A 7,891-nucleotide genomic window follows, 5' to 3' on the forward strand; every position below is an offset into this window, starting at 1 on the left:
CGGTGGGGACTGGTCCTGGGCTAGATTAGGGACAGCGCAGCAGGCTGGAGGCAGACAGCCTTTCCATCTGTTTTACAGCTGAAGGCGGTAAGATCCTCTGTTGGTGGAGTGTAGGTTACCTCCAAGTTCGCTGCCCTTCAGTACGGGTTGAAAACGACTGGAGAAGTCCACAGGAGAGAAAGCTAGGACGCTGGAGAGTTCTTGTTTTCAGTATTTTAAAGTTGAGATGCCATTAGATACCAAGTGGCAACCTCCCCCGTCGGCATTTTACTATGAGTCTGTGATGTAGAGAAAGTGAACCTCTTTTTTCCTTCCTTCTCCCAGCCTGTCCTCAAAGATTCAATGAATTAATTTCAAGGTGTAAATTGTGATAGAAATTTTATAGATTCCCCTGAGAGATAATTTCGCTCTTCCTGTCTCTTCTCCTCACCTCCCTCTCCTCCTCTTCTGTCCCTCTCTCCCTGCTTCCCCATCTCTTTCTCTTTCTTGGGGCAGGCTAGGTACTAGCACAGGGCCTCAGGCATTCTGGGTGAGTACTTTATCACTGAACTACATCCTCTTCTTGTTTTTAAATTTTGCACCTCTCGAAAACTCCTACGATGAACACACAAGCAAACATATCACATAGCTTCTCTTATATGAGAAACTCAAAATATAAATAAATTAAAGAGCACAGTAGGGCTAGGGAATATAGCTCAGCCTGCCTGGCAAGCTCAAGGTCCTGAGTTCGATTTCTGCTACACAATAAAGCAAGCAAGCAAGCACAGTAAAAGAGGATGATGGGAAACAGGAAGTATTTCTTTTGCAAATAAATAAATAAATAAATAACGGGGGGTGGGGGACCAACAGATGGAGGGAGGGGCAGAGGATGAAAAAGAATTGGGGTGTGCCCCTGGCTCAGTGTCCTCATCATGGGCTGCACACACCTACTAATCAAAATAATAATGTAAAAAAAAATGCACTGTTCAACTCCCGAGCCCCAGCGCCTCCGGATGTAACTGTGTTTGGTGGCAGGGCTGAGGTGGGCTGCAGATGAAAACCAGTCCCGGGACCCCAACATTAAGGCACTGTCCGCGCGCCCCTCCGTCCACCAGTGACGCCCATCCCGGGCCAAGCCCGAGCTCTCCGCCCAAAGGTACTGCAGAAACCGGAGCTCAGACGGAAACCTGAGCTCAGACACAGCGCTAACCAAACCACCGCCCTTCAGCTACTTGCAAACCGTCTCCCTTTCCTTCCTCTTTTGGAAACAGATGGCAGGAAATCTTGAACGCTGTTGCATAAACAGCCAAAGGGAAAGAGAACGTGCACACACCCACAGTCCAACCTTCGGGGCTTCTGGCGGCCCGATCGCTGTTCCCCAGCCAAGACGTGAGAATCTGAAAAGCACTCAGAGTCACTAAGCTCCCCAGAGCCTGGCACCACGACTGTCCAGCACCCAAATACAGGCAGCACGCCTTGGGCAGAGAGGGAGACGCTCAAGAATCCTTCGGATTCCTCTGCGGAAGAAACGCTGGTGTGCTCTTTAACCTTGTGTCGTAGGCCGAGGACAACCTGAAGCAGAGACCACGTCGGTGGGCCCACTGTTTTAGGGTGCCGAGATGTCCATGCAAAGGCCACTCCCAAAGCAAGAAAAAAAGTGTCGGAAATGCAGCCTCTTGTGTGTATCATATCTCCTGGGAAGTTAGAATGCCCTGACATTCGTTTCTGCAGTGAACTGATTTACAGCTTCCTGTGCCATTTAAAATTCTCTACTGTGGAGCATGCCTGGTAATCCCAGCACTCACAGGCTGAGGCCGGAGTTTGAGGCCATAAGTTTGAGGCCAGTCTGTATTGCAGAACGAGACCTTGTCTCAAAAAATAAATAAAATAAAAATCTCAATCATCTGAGATTTTTATAAAGGCAATATTGAAGGAAACGGTTGTGAAAAAGAGCAACTAGGCCAGGTGACAACACCTATAATTCTCCCTGCTCGAGAGTCAGGGAGGAGGATGGCCCGTCTGGCTCTATCAGCCTAGGCAAGTTAGCATGACCTTCTCTCAAAGTGCAATTTAAAGAACTGAACTTTAGCCAGGAATGGTGAATTGAATTTCAGCTAGGTATGTGTGTCTGTAATCCCAGCACTCAGGAGGCTGAGGCAGGAGGATCATTGCAAGTTTGAGGCCAGCCTAAACAATATATCGAGATACGGTCTCAAAAAACCTAAAATTAATTAATTAAATTAACTTTAAAGGGCTGGGGTTGTAGCTCAGCGGTAGATTGCGCTTGTCAAACTTGTATGAGCCCCTAGGTTCAATCTCCCATACCACCACTGAAGAAAAAATTGGCCTTAGTGACGGTGGTGGTGGCGGTGGCGGCGGCAGCGGTGATAAAAGTTGGGGGTATTTTTTGTCAGTTCTCCCTCTGTATTGCTCAGCAGGCTGGCCTCAAAATCAAGGTTCATGTGATCCTCCTGCTTCAGCCTCCTAAGGGCATACTGCTGTTTTCATTCAAAGTATAAGGTTTTAAAATTCTCTGGCTATTGAGGTATATCAGCCTCCTAGCATACTGCATGGCACATTCTAAGTGCAAATCAAATAACAAGTCACTTCGCTGGAAAACCTTTTCAAACACAGCATCCATCTTCTCGTCTTAGAAACAATGGATTGTGTCCACTGGACCAGAAACCTCAGCCGATTGCGGCCTCCGCAACTGACGGAGGAGCAGCACCGCCCAGTGGGTGGCTGGGGAACTGCACCCCTAAAGGCAGGCGGGGGTCGGGTAAATTGATTGCTCAGGTGACACAAGGTGGGTGGGGTCCTTTCAGCCCTGCGCCGCTGCCCCAGCCTCCGACCTGGAGTGGTTTAGGGTACATGGTTAGGAGTGTTAGAGGTGGTAGAAGGCTAAGGAGGTCTGGGAAATTTCATACCACGAACCATTTCTCCACTAGGGATGATACCGTAGGCCCGGGAAGGCTGAGACAGAGGATCACAAGTTGTGGTACAACTTGGGGAGCTTAGTGACTTCAGTGAAACCCCGTCTTAAAATGTAAAAAAAAAAAATTAAGGGACTGGAGATGTCGCCTGAGGCAAAGGCCCAGAAGGAAATGAGCGGGAGAAAGTGAGGAGGAGGGAGAGGAAGGGGGGAGGGAGGGAAGAGAATGAATATGAATATTCCTCTCAGGCCCTGTGATTCCAGCTGGGAGGCTGAGCCAGGAGGATGAGTGTGAGGTCGCCCAAACTGCACATCCAGATCCTGTCTCAAAAGAGCTAACTAATTTATGTAAACGGGCTAAGGGGAGAAGCCATGCTGGGTCTGGGAAAAGCGCAAGGAGAAACCAGTTGGCCTTCCTGTAAGCCACACAAGGCATAGGGGGCCCACAAACAACTGAACGCTGCATTGTTGACTGACTTTGCAGGCCAAAGGCTGGTAGTCTGAGCATCTATTAGGAAGGTAACAGTGTGCAACACAGCAGCTATGGGGGGTTCCTTCTGTCTTGCTTTGGAGGTCCAACATCGTTCTCACTGTTCTGTTTTGTTCCAATTTATTGTTTTGTTTTATTTGGTTTTTCTATGTCAGGTGATATAGACAACTATTGTGACGATAACAAAATATATTACGGTAGCCACTGTTAATTTCCTATTATCGTGTTTTGAAGTTCTGCACCACTTTCATTGTTTTCTGTTTTGTTGTTGTTGTTGTTGTTGTTTTGTTTTATTCTCTTTAAAATAAACTCATAAAATAAAAGGACTGGGGTGCCAGACTGCTGACTCACACCTGTAATCCCAGCGGTCGGGAGGCTGAGGCAGAAGGAGGCTGCGAGTTCAAAGCTACATAGAGGGTTCAAGTCCAGCCTGAATTAATTACACAGGAAGACTCTGTCTCAAAAAACCAAAACCAAACAAATCACAAGCAAAGGGGCCTGTGAGTTGGCTGTCCAAGTGCAAGCCAGGCCCTGAGGCAGGCGGGAGATGAGCGCCAGACTGGGGAGAAATATTCACCAGAACCCCCCTGGGATTCAGCCTGCCCCGTCCCCGAACCCCTGCTGAGGAAGTCTCTCAGCGGGGTGATAGAGCCCTGGGAGGCCACTGCTGCTATGCTGCTGAACTGAATCAGAAGGCGCTCCTGCCGCCTCCTCACCTTGGCCTCAGCTGTTGCCATGGAGACCGATGGACGCACAGGGTGAGGAGGGGTCGTCTGGCTGTGCGCCTGCGCAGTCCACGTTCTAGTGCTGACAGCGCCCCCCCCCCTCGCTGGCAGTGACACATTTCACACCTTCAAGGCTCTTTTCTGAGCTGCACACAGGCTTGGGAGGAAGGCAGGATAATGTGCTCAGGGTAAAAGGTGTCCTCAAACTATTTAGCAACTTAGCGAGGGGCTGTTTAAAAAATATAACATAAAGGAAAGGCTTGAAATGTAGCTCCATAGGAAGGCTCTGGGTTCAGGCCCAGTACCGCACACATGCACACACACAACTTTCAAGCACTGAAACATGGAAGGCAGAAAAAAGATAGTAAGAAAGGAAGGAAGGAAGGAAGGAAGGAAGGAAGGAAGGAAGAAAGGAAGACGAGTGAAAGAAATAAAGAACCAGCCAGACATGATACAGCACACCTGCAATCCCAGCACTTGGGGAGGCTGAGGCAGGAGGATCTCCGTGAGTTCAAGGCCAGCCTGAGCTCCAGCAAGACCTTGTCTAAAAACAAAAAAAAAAAAAAAAAAAAAAAAGAAGGAAGGACGATGGAAGGCAGAGCTATGTATGCCATGTCATCTGTCCTCCAGACACTGGGAAGGGCTGTTTTCCAGCCACTCACCTTCCAGCAGACTCTCTCCAGCCCTTATGGAGGCGCAGGGTGCAGGAAGCAGTGGCCACCGGCAGTGCCCACCTCCTTAAGCCCTGCGTGCAGATCTGAGATCCGCGGGGCCAGCTTACCCTTTGGACGGTGAATCCTTCAGGCTCAGGGGCCAACCCACTCCCGTGAGGCCGGCTCTGCTGCCGCCTGGGAGGGACTAGGGAGACACTGTCACCATGCCCAGGGCTCACTGCTCACCCTCTGGCCATGGTAGGAAGTGGGGATGCCTGCTTGGTACGCAGCTGCCACTTGCAGCTCTCGGGAGGGACTTGCTGCTCTAAAGCATGAACGCAAAGGCCCACGGTGGACTAACTAATGGTCACTAACATGCAGCTGAACTGAGTCGGCCTGGTGAGGGGTATGCTAGGCCCACCGAGGACTGTTGCCAACAGCACAAAAGGAGAACTAGGGGTGGAGTGGAGATGGTGTCCTGCTGATCCTCCTGGGGAAGCTTGTCACACTGGCTTTCCTGATATGAGCTCAGCGGTTCTCATCAGAGGAGCTCGGGTCCTCGCTGTCCCTGAGGGTGGCTGCGGTTCTCTTCAGGGGAGCTCTGATCCTTACCTTGAGCATCGCTTGCTGGCTCCTGTGCAGATCCCTCAGCCTGGCACAGATTCTTCATCCTGGGATGCAGGCTTTCTAGCTGCCACCACTGGGCCCTTCCAGTGCAGATCCTTGGTACAGACTTGTATGAGACATTTATCATGGTCTCCAGGCCTCCAGCATGGGGGACATTACTATAGATTTCAGGCCCTCAGCTGGATTCTTTGGGTCTCTAATATGTGCAAAGATCTTTTGCCCTCTTCTGCACTTGAATCTTTGGGTGAATATTTAAAATAATCCTATAGAGTAGGTAGAGAATTCATGAATAGGACTCACACTGCACGGGAAATACTTCCCAGAATCAATAACTGGGATCACCTCTTATTAAAAAGTTTCTGCCCGTCAAAAGAAATCTCCAGCATAGTGAAAAGAAAACCCACAAACTGAGAAAAAATCTTAGTGAACTGTCCCTCAGACAAAGGACTTCTGTCTAAAACATATAATGAATTAAAAAAAATCAGACCCCCGAAATTCAAAGACCCAATCCAAAAGCAGGCATCTGAGATGAATAAACAATTCTGATGAAGAAATACAAACGGCAAATAAATACATGAAAAAATGTTCATCATCATTAGTCATTAGAGAAATGCAAATTAAAACCACACTGAGATTTCATCTCACTTCTGAAAGAATGGCCAAGATCAAGAAAACCAACAACAACAAATGCTGGAGAGGCTGTGGGGAAAAAGGAACTCTCCTGCACTGTTGGTGGGAGTGTAGACTAGTGCAACCATTGTGAAGGGCAGTCTGGAGATTTCTCAGAAAACTGGGACTGGAAGCCCCATTTGACCCAGCTATACCACTTCTAGGCATATTTCCTGAAGAACTGAAAGCATCATACCACAGTGATATATGTGCACCCATGTTTATAGCAGCACAATTTGTAATAGCCAGATGTTGGAAACAACCTAAGTGTCCATCAACTGAAGAATGGATAAAAAACTTGTGGTATTTTTATACAATGGAGTATTACTCAGCTATAAAGAATGATCACATTGAGACATTTATAAATAAATGGACGCAGCTTGAGAGCATACTCATAAGTGAAATAAATCAAACTCACATGTATAAATACCGAATAGTTTCCCTAGTGTAAGAAATGATAAGAATACATAGAAGTATGTGGTAATCATGATTCCCAATCATATTGGTTTGAAGCCATATAATGTATATAACTCATATATAATATAATGCATATAACTCATAATGCATATAACTCATTAACCACAATGGTTTTAACCTGGGTTGTTCGATTTAAGTATCTATGATAGTACAAATATGTATTTTGAAGAAAATAACACAGCATAAAAGCTAATGCTGATTTAATATCATCTTGTTTTGAAGTCCCATCAAGCTGTGGTACATCTGTTTCCACTGGTTTTAACATGTTATATCTTACTATATTTCACTATATGCTATAGTATAAACAAAATTCTTTATAGGCAAAGAGATAATAAAGAAACCGTTGTTCGTTTTCTATTAGCTGGTTCTAAATACCCTGTAATTGTTGCATTCTCTTGAATGGCTTCACACTGTCTTGATATGCTTGATGTTATAGCATACAAAGTTACACTCAAATAATTCAAGGAAAGAGGCACTATGGTGACTACTATTATGTTAGATTATCTGGTGGTGAAACACAATGATGCTTGAATGGTTTGGTTCTGCCCTGCGTTGTTCTGTTACAATGTCCTCTCTTATCTCAATCTCTCCCCCTTTTAAAAATTAATCTATTTTCTCTCATTTTTTTAATTAAGGGAAAACTAAATTAAAAATAGCGGGACATATTATAGTAACCTTCTTGGTTTTCCTATTAACCTGATTTGTACCCCAGTATTGCATTCCCCATCTTGTTCTGATTATTCTATATTCTATTTGGTTTGATAGTATCAAGTTTGAGGGTAGAGGCAACCACTTTGAAGGCAGTAAGATATACTATGATGCCCATTATGGTTTGACTATTATCCTTTTTTTGAAGTCCTGCAAGGTCTTCGGTGTAGGTTTTATTGGTCTTGTTCTGCACTGTTTTGATCAATTCTATTATACCTGATGATATAGACAATGCAGTTTAAAAACAGCAAGAGGCACAATGGTAACCACTTTTGATCACCTGGTATTCTATTTTTGCATCATGTACTATGCCCACCCTTCTGTTCTAACTGACTCTGTTTTGCTTAGTCACATTTGGTTTTATTCTCTTCAAAAAAAGTGGGAGTAATAAAACCCAAAAAGTCGAATTATTGTAAAAAAGAGAGGAAAGGAAGGTGGACTAAGGGATATAACTGCAGGTATGTTCGAGTGTGTAGGACGGAAAACCATATTACTCAGCTTTTGTTGGATCATTGAACGGAGCTGTCTCCAATTTCACTGTATGAATGTCCACTTTATATGCTTTAATTTTGTAATTTGGACAACTGTTCCTGGGAAGATAATATGTAACCTATTAACTGGTAATATCTTA

Source organism: Cavia porcellus, unplaced genomic scaffold, assembly GCF_034190915.1.
Source record: "Cavia porcellus strain 051 isolate PalLab524CR breed Dunkin Hartley unplaced genomic scaffold, mCavPor4.1 scaffold_24, whole genome shotgun sequence".
Taxonomy (NCBI): domain Eukaryota; kingdom Metazoa; phylum Chordata; class Mammalia; order Rodentia; family Caviidae; genus Cavia; species Cavia porcellus.